This window comes from Arvicola amphibius, chromosome 15, assembly GCF_903992535.2.
Source record: "Arvicola amphibius chromosome 15, mArvAmp1.2, whole genome shotgun sequence".
NCBI classification, from domain to species: Eukaryota; Metazoa; Chordata; class Mammalia; order Rodentia; family Cricetidae; genus Arvicola; species Arvicola amphibius.
In genome coordinates, this window is record NC_052061.1 from 42,551,533 (window position 1) to 42,564,564 (window position 13,032).

The window sequence follows — 13,032 nt, forward strand, 5'->3', positions numbered from 1 at the left end:
TGGTCTCCAGGACCCACGTGGTAGAAAGCTGCTGCAAGCTGTCCTCTGACCTCCACACACATAGTTACAGGCATGGCATGCACGTCCAAACACGTGAACACAGACATGCATTCTCATAATAAATAAATGTAATGTTTTAAAACGTGTAAGAAAAAAAGAACAGAACCTGAATCCTGACTAATAAGGAACTGTGCATGTGTGTGTGCATGTATGTGTGTGTATCCCTAGCACAGAGCAGGTCACTGTACACAACAAAAGCAGCCTGCTGGTGACCTTCTGAAGAAACCCATGCCCATCTTCCCCAGCTGAGGCTATCAGCAACCAGACTGCCTAGAGCCCTTCTGTTTGGCTGAACAGTGCTATGAAGGGCACAGGGCATCTACCAGCAGCCAACGGGTGAAAGCCAGGCAAGCAGGGAACTCCACCCAGGGAAGGTACACAGGCCTTCCTCTAAGACAGGGGGAGCTTCCAAGGATCAGAAAGCACAGCAGAGACAGCCACACCATGAGCTTCCTGGGTGACTGGGTCCTCCAGGTCATGTCCCATAGCACAGAACTACCATGAGAAGCACCAACAGACCAGGAAACGGAAGGTGGAGTTGAAAACTTGTGTTTTGTTTTAACTTGATTATTTCATGTTCCTTGTAGAAAACAATGGGTTTGCTGTAATACCCTTCCCTAACATACAGTGTGCACTTTGCGTTCATTTTCTATGACCCTCTCCTGATCCCCTGCTGCCCCTTCCTTTTCCATGATGATTTCTTCTACTTCTGAGACATATATGTATAATGTATATGCCTCGTGTTGGTGAATGTCAATTTGACAGAGTCTAGATTCACCTGGGAGATGGGCTTCTGGCCACGTCTGTGTGGAGTTGCTCTGGGATGAGATGATTTTCCACCATGGGTAGCACCATTCCCTAGATTGCATAGATGGCGAAATGGAGGTGAAGTGCTACTCTGTTCTGGCTACGAATGAGATATGACCCCCTACTCAAGCCCCTGCTGTGCCAGCTGCCCTGACACACTTAAGTACATTTAAACTGGTAGATAGAATGAACTCTTTCTCCGTAGGTTGATATCGTTAGGGTGTTTCCTCACCTATAGCAACAGGAAAGGAAACCCGTGTGTGCATGGGGCCAGGATATGTAGATATAATGTAGATCCCACCTAGGAAAGAAATGTGATGTGTGTCTTTCCAAGTCTGACTTGTTTTTAGCAGGATGCTCTCTGATCCCACCCATCTTTATCTGCTCACCGGCTGACAGGCATCTAGGCAGGTTTCACAACTCGCCTGTTGTAAATGGGGCGCAGTGAGTGTGGCCAGTGGCCTCACGGGACTCCTGCAGATGCATTCCCAGGGCTGGTGTGTCTGGGTCATCCTGTCGCAGGGGCTGATGTGTGAGAGATGGAGCGTGCCTGTGGACACAGCCTCCATTTTCACATGAGGCTGGAAATGGCTTTCCAAGGCAGGTGCCAAGCAGCTCTACCAGAAGAGAACAGCCTGTTCCACGGCAGGTGAAGTCCAGGACCAGGAAAGCTCAGTATAGCACTGGCACCTGTGCAGAAGGGCGCACTGAGAAGGGAAAGCAGGCAGGAGCTCCAGCTTGAAAAAAACCACCCATTGGAACCATGGTTCCTGCCTACCTCTGACCTGCCACCGCCCGAGTGATGGGACCCTACACAAATGCTGCAGGGGCCACCTGACTCTGGCTTTGGGACCCCAACCAATACCAGAAACACTCAAGAGCTTGTGAAAACGTTTGACTTCCAGCTATCTCAGTGTTTAAGTGTACAGCGGCACAAAACCGGCAGGGACTTCAAACCCAATAAACTTAGAACTGAAACTGAGGTCACCAACAGTTAAGAGGTGCTAAATGCAACCATCCCATGAACACTCACGTTGTGATATTGCTCTAGGCATTTGCCTGCCTGCAACATCCCAAAGTAGCGCTGACCAAGAGAACTTTAGTAATGTACCCAGATTCACAGGGCTTGTAGCCACAAGACAGGATTCGAGACCCACTGTCTGACTCCAGAACATACACAAAGTATCGAAAAGGATGTCCTGTCTTCAAATTTAAATTTCAGATAAATTTCAAAAGAAAAAAATTCTTGTTTTGATGCAAGAACACCATGTAGTTGGCCCCTGTCTGGATCAACACAAGCCCTCAGTACAGATTTCAAGGGGAAGAGGCAAGAGCAGTTCAGACCCCAACTTCTCCTGCCCCACCAAGGCTGTGTGTGGAACCTGCTTGCACACCCCTCTTCACTATCCACAACTGCAATAAACAACCCCACCCCAACCCCCAAAAAGCCTCCCCCCAGCCCCAGCAGCTGGTGCTGTTAGAGAGGGAGAGGCCTACAGGGGCTTCTGCCAAGGCAGAGCTGTTGGTGTGGCTCTGAGCCGGCCAGACACACAGCTGTGACCTTCCTTGCTCCAAGCAGATAGATGCTCCCTAGAGCTTGGGTGTGGATGGAAAGAGTCCAAGGACACTCCTGTCCCCTAAAGGGACGCGGACACCATCCCTTGGCTTTAGTCTGAGTGTAAATCCTGACGACCTGATGTCGGGAAGTGGGCTTGCGGAAGAAGAGGAGGGCCCACGAACAACCCCCCCAGAAGACTCTGATAACCACTGAGTCGGTGCACACCGCAGCGCCACACACCCTCACTGCGGCAGGCTCGAGCTCGAGCGGGAGGGATCCAGATGTGGGTGGATTTCCAGATTGCCATTTGGGGTGTGTCTTGGGGCTAAGAACCGTGAAGACACGTGGCACCCCTGTGGTTTTATGACCATGCTTAGCAATGAGTGATGGGTCTGTTTGGTTCTGCAGAAGAGGCCCCGGGCCTCCAGGCCTGGCATTGCCGCCCCCTCCTCCACCCTGGGCTCAGCTGGGCTGGGTAGAAGCGCAGACTTCCGCGCTTGCCCTCCAAAGCCTTCTGTTTTCACGGAAGGGATCCTCAGACAGTGGCCTCTGTGGCAGGTAACCGCGGGCCGGGCCTCTTTCTCTTTAAAGCGCTTCTTTGCAACCACAAACATGTATGTTTTTGATAAAGCTCTGAAAATTGTACTAGACCCTGGGGGATCCCGGGGAAACGGTGGATACTGAGAGACTAGAACTCGGCTACTCCAGAGGTAGCCTGTGCTGTTTGTAACAATTACAGTAATACACCTGTACCCCCATTGTCGACACGGCCCGCCACTCGGGGGCTCATTAGTATTGTATTAGGGCTGCGTGGGGAAACAGATAATGGCCCATAATGAAAAATGCCAAATTTTCTATATAATAAAAATGAACTTGATTAATGGAAATCACTTTCGGGGAAAGAGTTACAGCGTGGTTAGAAATAAAAAATGATGTATTAATCCGACATTCTTACAGATGGTCCCAACCTCCTGACAACTGCTATTCATTTGAGATGCCATTAGCATGCATAATTATGCTAATTAAGTTGTAATTAAGCACCAATTCTTCGGAGGGCTTTTTTTGTCTATCATTCGCTACAACTCTATTGCTTCAGAGTACTTAAAGGCTTTGTGCTGGGCTCCATTCAAAAGGGGCTCCCAAATTTCCTAGGCAAGATTGAGCAGCTGAGGCAGGAATGGGAGCTAAGATCGTTGTTTTGGTTAAAGAAAAGTCAGTAAATACCAGCGGGGTCTGCCAGTTGTTGATAAAATAATGAACGCTTTCCACCAAAATAAGCGTAGTTCAACCCGGGGCAATTACAATGAGAGCAGAATGTATCGTTAAGGGTCGCCATAAACCCATTGTCAAAATATGTGGTGGGTTTTCGTCCTTTCATTTAAAGAAAGGGGAGCTTAAGGGGTGCATTCAATAAGAAATAATTCAGAAAAAAATGGCTTTCAATATTTTATTTAAAGGAACATAAATCAGAAGCTAAAGATATCTCCGGGGGAAGGGTGTAAGGCTTGGGAAGGCAGAAAACAAACTCTCTGATTCCAAGTGCTGTTGGGATGAGCCTTGTAAGTACATCGTAAATGACGGCACTCAAGCAAGCTGAGATCTTTGTTTTGAAAATCTGTAGAGGAGAAGGTAGCCCTTTCCCAAAGGAGGCTATAAAACCGGCCATTTGACAACTTAGCAGTCACCGTCTGTCGGCTGACTTGACCGATGTCTACTTTTGTCCCCCAAGTATTTATGGTGTGGTTAGGACACAGGCTGGAGGTTTGCGTTCAGGTCTCTGTATCTTTCAGTGGCCAGGGAGCTGGCAACAGCCCCAGAGCTTAGAACAAAGGAGTCAAGGTGACAGGTGACAGCAGGGCCTGGGTACATCCCCCTGAGGACAAAAAGCTGGCAGGGTGCTTGGCCAGGGTGCTGCACCGGCTCACCTTCCTCTCTTTAGAGTCCTCTCCCAGAACCCAGATGCTAACTCAGAGATGCTCTGACTCTGGCTACCCTTGACTTTAACTGGCTTTAAAAGAAACAAAAAAATACTGAGCCTGGACTGCTGTTCATCACGGTCACATCTCCAGTGGCCATGTGGCATGTGCCTCAGTGGAGAAACTGTTAAAGGAAGTGGGTTTTGGACTTTTGACATGTGCCTCTTGGATGCCTGTCTGCCTCTCTCTTCTAACAACGACATCTTATTTTAAAATAAAACAAATCCCTAAGGGGCTGGGAGATACCTCAATTGGTAAAGTAGTTCCTGTGCAAACATGAGGACCTGACTTCAGTCTCCAACCCTGGAGTAAAAAGCCAGGGGATGCACCCTTGTAATCACGACCTGACAAATGGAGGAGGGAAAAGGAACGGTGAGGCTTATTGTCAGCCAGCCTAGCCTACATGGCCAGTTCCAGCCCAATGAGAGACCCTGCCTCAAAAAACAAGGTGGGTGGTACCTAAGGAAAAATATCTGAGGTTGACCTCTAGCCTTCACACATGGGTGTACACACATGCATGCACACTTACACACACACACACACACACACAATTTCCTTGAAATTAGAGTTTTCAGAGGGTTTTTTGTTTGTTTGTTTGTTTTTGTTATTTTTCTGCTCCAATCTCTACTTGGACCCAGTCTTTACATTTAGTTTAACATTAAGTCTCTAGAAAACCCACTCCACTGTGGGATGGACGCTCTGAGGCCACCATTTCTTTTGTTTGGCTTCACCTCTAGGCAAACTGCCCTGGAAGTCCACAGGAGCCAGTCCAGAGCTGCCCAGGGAAATGCCCCAGAAGAATATTCAGTGGCTTGGCCTGTTCTTAGGACACCCACTCTCTGCTCAAGACAGCTTGTATGTGACAGACAAGATTGTGCAAAGGAAGGAGAGATGAGGAAGGGGCCGTGGTGCACATGTGTGAGACTTCTGCTCAGTGAAGTCTGGGGCCAGTGTTTAAATGTGGATACGGGGACTCTTCAAGTTCACTCCCACTCAGCAACGCGCACTCCACAGCTGCTCTGACTGCACAGGGTTCTAGGCATCGGGGAGACATCCGTGAACAAGCAGTCACATTTAAATAGGATTTCAAGTGTAGGTGCTGTAGAGGAGGAAGGAAGAGGTAGAGGAGGAGACGATGACAGAGATAGGGCAGAGATCAGCTGGAGTCCAGGGTGGCCTCGGATGGGAGAGCTGAGAAGGCCATTTCTCAATGGCACCACGTGAACAAACCTGAGACAGCCTGCAGTGACCTCACAGGTGTGGTGAGCTGCTTGTGTCTAGGCCCCAAAGCAGGCATGAGATGAAGCTTGTTGTAAAGAAGAAAGGGGTAGTTATTAGTGGAGACATGGAGGTCTATGTGCTCAAGGGGGACCTGGGATATTAAATACACAGGGCTCTTCTTCCTTGGGAAGGGATGAAAACCCTGTCTTCTACCTAGAAGGCTGGAGAGGTCATGCTTTCTAGCCTGGAGACCTTTGCACAATCTATGTGGCCAGAGCCTTTCCAGCACCAGATCCTCCTCCAGAGCCTTCTCGTGAACTTGTCTCAGTCACTCTATGGAACCTATTGTTGTATAATGTGAGTTTAAGATGGTTACATCTGTTTATCCTGTGGAACATTATGTTGCATTTGTTTAACTCTGTGAAGCTGTGTTACTTTTCCTGTCTAAAACACCTGGTTGGTCTAATAAAGAACTGAATGGCCAATAGCTAGGCAGGAGAAAGGATAGGTGGGGCTGCCAGGCAGAGAGAATGAATAGGAGGAGAAATCAGGGAATAGCAGATCAAGGAACAAGAAAAGGAGGAGAGGAGGATGCAAGGAGCCAGTTACCCAGCTACACAGACAGCCAAGGCATAAGAAGTAAAGAGAGATATGTAGAATAGGGAAAAGTAAAAAAAAAACAAAACAAAACAAAAAAATAGAGAAAAGTAAAGGCCCAGAGGCAAAAAGTAGATGGGATAATTTAAGAAAAACTGGATAGAAACAAGCCAAGCGAAGGCCGGGCACTCATAAGAAAGAATAAGACTTTGTGTGATTTATTAGGGAGCTGGGTGGTAGCCCCTCCAAAGAGTCAAAGAATAAAAAACAACCAATAACAATCTATCTTTGTGGAAGGTGTCACCAGTACTGTACAAGGAGTTTCCATGTAGTCTGATCTGTATTTAGTTAATTTGTTTCACAAAGAGATGTAGGTCTGCTTTATTGTTGGGATGGAGTTAATCATCACAAGAATAGTTTTGACCAGCTTGTGTTGCGTGTAAATATGCATAAAATAAAACATCTGATGTCAGACTCCCGGAGTTTGAACCAGCACTGGCTACCGAGTCTTGTTGTACTGCACTTCCTTCTTGCAGCTCCCAGTTCATCGCTCTGTGAAAGTAGCAGAGACCCCTGCAGGCCGTTAGGAAGCAGAGCCTGGTATACGATGTGTCTTCCTGGGAGCGTGCCTCTAAATTATACATCTTGTCCCCAGCTCTTTCCTTCTCTCTGCTTCCTGGCAGTTGGGATGTGAGCTGTGTTCCTTTGTCATGTCCTTCCATCTGGTGCAACACAGTTGCCAGAAATAACAGCCAACCACTCCGAGGGGGTCATGCTAAAACCATGAGCCAAAGTAAAGATTTTGTCATTTAAGTCATTTCAATCAGGATCTACGTTCTACCCCGGGACCAACACAGTAGAAGGAAAGAAATGACTCCTGCAAGTTGTTCTCTGACCTCTACGCACAAACCATGGCTGAAGCACAAGCACACACACACACACACACACACACACACACAAAATGTTAAATATGTAACACAGATCTATTTATAAAAGGTTAAAGGGGAAAAATAAGAATATAAAGTTGACCATTTGTGTGTATATGAATTATGTAAACTCACTTCAGCTAGAATTTCTGCAGCGAAGAGAAAGAATAAAATTATATTTATATAAAAATCTAAGAGCAGAAAAGAATTTTTAACATTACTTTTTTTATGAATATGAGTGTTTGCCTGAATGTGTGTATACAACATGTAAGTGCTCACAGTAGCCAGAAGAGGGCACTAGATCCCTTGGAACTGGAGTTAAAGACAGTTGAAAGCTGCCCTGTGAATGCTGGAAGTCAAATCCCAGGCCTCTGAAAGACCTCTAGTCCTTTTAATGGTTGAACCATCTCTTCAGCACCTATGTTATCTTTTAATTCTAAGGAACAGGTAAGAATGGTGTATATCTGTGTTGTGGAATATTATTTTAACTATGTGAAGGTATATTACATTTGTTTAGGCTGCATTTGTTTAATGATGTAAGGATACGAGTCTAATTACGTAAAGATGTGTTGCATTTGCTTCACCTTGCCTGCCTAAGACAGCTGATTGGTTAATAAAAACCTGGAGGGCCAATAAGAGAGGGATAGGTGGGACTGCCTGGCAAAGAGAATAAATAGGATGAGAACTCCAGGCAAAAGAGGAGAGAAGAAGAGAATAAGGAAGAGAGGGATAGGCCCAGGACCAGAAGCCAGGCAGCTGCCATCCAGAAATAGAGACAGCAGGAAAGTAAAATAAACAGAAAAAAAAAGACAGGTAAAAAGTCCCCAAACAAAACATAGATTAAAAAGAAGCAGATTAAAAGAAAAGCTAAGATAAAATAAGATAAACTAAATAGGAAGTCTCCATGTCATGATTTGGGAGCTGGTTGGTGGCCAAAAAGAGAAAGCCTGTTACATATCTGTTTATAGTTATAAACATGCACACGCGTGCTCATGCACACACCTATGCTTATGCTTCAGCTATAACATGCATGTGGAGGTCAAAGGACAGCTTGCAGGACTGAGTTTTCTCCTTCCAACACGTGGGCCTCAGGATTGAAGCTCAGGTGCTGAGGTTTGGTGGCAAACGCCTTTGATCTCTGAGTCATCTCTCAGGCCCCCTATGTATTTGTTTAAAAAAAAAAAAATCTCTATTGTCATTATCACCTTATTTTTCTCTAAAACTACATTTTCCTAAATCTGTTTACAAAACAGAAGTACACACTGAAAAGCCAATACAAGAAACTCCCCCAATGGCCAGACTCTGGTGAGGGAACACTATAGACAGAGGGATTGGGCCAACCATGTCTTTTCCGCTGCTTGATTTTAACCTCATAAAAATCGATACACAGAGGCCTTATGTATCTCTTGGTAGATGGTCTCAGTGTTCCCCAGGAGACTCAGATCTGAAGGGAGACTCAAGAACTAACAAGATGGCATACTAGGTAAAACACTTACGGCCAAGGCTTAAGGCCAAGTCCAATCTTCAGAACTCATAGTGGAAGGCAAAAACCGAGGCAAAGTCAAGAGAAAATAAAGCGAGAGAAAATTGGTAGAGAGAATCACAAAGCCTCAATAGACTACTCTTGTTTAGGCAGTGAGTGTTATCACTGATCGTCCGAGTAGATGTCTAACCAGAGTTTTCATGGATCTGTGGAGCAAAATCAAGGTGGTGACCAGCAGGTTTTGGTCCTAGAAATGCAAGGATGGCTGAATAGCAAAAAGCTGTCAATTCAGATGATATAAATTCTTACAAAAATCACTATCAAAGCCGGGCGGCGGTGGCGCACGCCTTTAATCCCAGCACTCGGGAGGCAGAGGCAGGTGGATCTCTGTGAGTTCGAGGCCAGCCTGGTCTACAAGAGCTAGTTCCAGGACAGGCTCCAAAAAAGCTGCAGAGAAACCCTGTCTCGAAAAACCAAAAAAAAAAAAAATCACTATCAATTCATACCAGAGAATAGGAGATTTAAAAAGTAAAATTTTGCTTGAGGACAGGGTGTTGAGGATTGAAACTCAAGGCCTTGTTTGTGACAAGCTGAACTCTACCACCTGAACTGCACCCCAGGCCGAGAAGAGAAAAAAAAATTCACTGGATACAAAGTGATTTCTAAAATCTTGTTGTAAAATTCAAACCCAGATCCAAAATATTAGAAACACTATTTTTAAAGTCGGGGAAAAGGATTACAGACATGGAGCGGTAGTAGAGCATCTGCAAGGCTTATGCAGGAAGCCATTTCAAACCCTGGTACTGCAAAATAATAATGATAGTGAGGAGGAGGAGGAGGAAGAGGAGGAGGAGGAGGAAGAGGAGGAGGAGGAGGAGCAGACAAAGAAAAGATGAAGATGAAGAAGAAGATGGTCAAGAAGTCAGTAGTCAGGAAAAAGACAAATATATCCTCTGTAGCACACGGTTCTTTTTCCCTGGAGGTCTGTGCTTACAAAACAGGGTAAGAAGTAGAAATCAAAGCTAGCTATTAGAAATTAATTTATTCTCTATGCAATTATAAAACCCCCAAATTCATACAAGAAATCAAAACTATTAAAAGGTTAGTTTAGAATAGTGTCAAATATAGATGTTCAGAATGAAAATAACACCACAAACCAGCCCCGGCCAACTAGACAATGTCGTAGGAAAGGTTCCTAGCATTTCATCATTGGGAGAGGATGGAGTTGTTTAAACAGTTGTTTAAGATTGTGGGAGGGATATAACAGGACTCATCATAGGACCTAAAAATTTACAAATGGCAAATCGCCTGCACTCTCACCATTGGCTAAATTAATACCATTAGGAGTTCAAGTCTTGACATATCATTTGATAAACTCAATACAATTATGAAAATCCCAGCAGGGGTTCTCCTTTTTCCACCTCCCACTTCCCATGGGCGCACTTTTATTCGGGGTGCTTGTGCTCATGTACCTGGCCTTTATCAGTCCTGGGGATCTGGCTCCGGTTAAGGGGCTTGTAGCACAAGCACTTGTACCCTCTGGACCATCTCTGCCATGCTAAACTTCCCACATAGGTCTCTCTACTTCCCTCCAATGTGCATTCTAGTAAAATGCTCTCCTCCGGAAGAAATCAATAAACATGCTGAGTATCTGTGAGTATGAGAAAAAACACAAATACTTAAAAGCAAATAAAGGAATGAAGTCAAGTATTCATTAGGAGAGGAAGAGGAAGTCATCTTCAGATGCTGAAAATTGTGACATGTAAAGCGGAGAAACTGGGCCTGTGTTTGTGTTGGTTTTGAAAAGCAGATTGCAGCGGGGTAACGATAATGCGCTAACAGTGAGTTTCAACCCTCCATCGCCTATTGGTGCCTACTTATGTAGTGAACACAGAATCGTGCGAGTGAAGGATACACACATACTAGTTTTGTCTGGCGAAGAGGGAAGGGAAAGAGGGCCAATGAGTTCACGAGGGCTTCTGTGATCTTTATCACAGTTTATATAACAATAATTGTTGAAATTAAAATCTGAAGCAAAAATGTCAACATGTTCAACTTCATTACAGCTAATGGGGAGTCTGCATTATATTACTTTTATGATTGACTCATTTGTGCTAAATGTGCCGAGCGCTCGGTAAATGCGGTTATTGGATCCCGTGCCAAGTGCTCTGTAAATATGATTATTGGACCCTTGGTGTCGAACTTAAAGCATGGCTCAGACACATCAGTCAAGAAGGGGTTTATGGCCTCACAGACTTCGACAAAGGATGGGAAGGCAAGCTCTGTTACCAACAGATCTGCAGATCACAGCAGTGAGCCTCAACTACTGAACAGACATCATCCGGATTCTCTTCCTGGTTGGTGTCTGGCTTTTCACATACAATAATACTAGTGTAATTCTGCAATGTCTGCCGCCACTGCTGTTGACAGCAATAAACATTTATGTAGTGCCAACTGTGTACACACCATTGGCCCATGCACTTCACATTTGTTAACAATACCATTATATGGATGAAGAAACAGGCACGGGCATACTGTTTGTTGATGGAGAGAAAAGCCGGGGACTGAACTCAATACAGATTGTGCTGCCTCTCCATCCCTGGAAAGAGCTTTTTACCACTTGATAAATACTTGAGTTTTTGAGTGGTTTGGTTTTGGGTTTTGCGATTCTAGGGGTTGCTGTCATGGACTCACACACTCTAGGGAAGCCTCCTACCACTGAGCTAACTACCCGGAACTCTTCTCACTTCTCATTTCTGGACAGGAGGACACAAAGTCACCACGGTGGCCTTGAACTCACTCTGCAGCACAAGAAGGCCTTGACCTCCTGATCTTCCTGACTCAGCTTTCCAAGGACCTGGGATTGCAGATCTGTGTGCGCTACCAGACCTGGATCTTCCGTGCTTTTCAAAGGATGTTTTCATATCATACCCAACAATCTCCATTTCTTTTTTGGAGAGAGACAGCTTATTTGAAGTGTGAAAACCCAAGAGATGGCTGATAATAGCAAGGCCAGGCCATCCTCTGTGGCTAGAGATGGAGGAAGGACAAAAGGCATGGGGGGGGGGGAATGGAAGTTTCTACGGAAACCATAAATTTCGAGCAAATAATGGGACTATCAGAGAAAATAAAAAGTCAATTCTCAAAAAGCAGAATAGCTGAATAGACATTAGGTACAAATTCACCATGGCCTTCAATATGGCGCTGTGCTCTTTGCAGACTCATCTCAGATGCGTCCAATAAGTGTGTCACATTTTATAACTTTGAATGGCAGTGTCTGACCGTACTCTGAATTCTTCCTTGTTGCCTTGCCTCACTGCCGGGAACCGAGCCTGCCCACTGTGCCAGTGAATGAAAGGACTCACTGTCTCCTATACAGTCCTCAAGTTAAACAACCCACCATAGAGAAATAAGAAAACCATTGGACGGTGATAGCTGTTATGTTGTCTTAAGTGACTTAGTTAAATGTTTTCACTTTCTGCTTTTGGAGTTGACATGAGCAAACAGAAAGAAATGATGGGTTAGACCCTATGACCTGGGTGCCAGTCTTGGCTCTGATTGTGATGGAAACAATTTTACAAATGTTTTTCTTGCATCTTATCTAAAAGACATTTTAAAAATAATCTTGTTTATTCTTATTTTAAGCATGTGGATGTTTTGATTGTATGTATATGTGTGTACCACATGCATGTCTATTACCTGCAGAAGCCAGAGGGTCAGATCCCCTTAAACTGGACTCACAGACAGTTGTAAGGCACCACATGGGTACTGGAAACTGAACTTGGATCCTGTGCTAAAGGGAGCAAGGCTTCCTATCCCCTGAGCCATCATTCCAGTTTGAAGTCATTTTAAATGAGGTAAAAACAGCGTCCTCGCGGCAAGCCCATCCACGGTGGAGGAAGATTTTCATCAGTTGTTCAGAAAAGCATGAAGACTGTTCCACAAAGGTGCTGTACAGGTTCTTATGCGTGCATCTGTGGCTCTTTGGATAAGAATGGCCCCCATAGGCCCGTGTCTCTGAATGCTTAGTTACCAGGAAGTAGCACTCTTTGAGAAGGATTAGAAGGTGTGGCCTTGTGGAGTAGGCGTGGCCTTGCTGAAGGAAGTCTATCTCTGGGTGTAAGCGTTGGGGTTTTAAAAAGCTCACACCAGACCATGCCAGCATGGCTTTCTGTCTCTGCCTGCAAATCAGGATATAGCTCTCAACTACTTCTCCAGCACTCTGCCTGCCATGGTGGTAATGGATTAAGTCTCTGAGATTGTAAGCAGCCCCCATTAGCTGTTTTCCTTTATAAGAAGCTCCATGGTCATGGTGTCTCTCTTTTTTTAAGTGCATTTCTTTATTTTGTGTTTTTAAAATTCTTTTTTTAAAGAAAAAAATCTATCTTTTTCTAATTTTACTTA

At 45.0% G+C, this 13,032-nt stretch overlaps 1 pseudogene; it reads left to right on the forward strand.

Annotated features, from left to right (window-relative positions):
- The first annotated feature begins 1,301 nt into the window (after positions 1-1,301).
- LOC119801678 overlaps positions 1,302-13,032 on the forward strand; it is a 39,946-nt pseudogene continuing 28,215 nt past the window's right edge.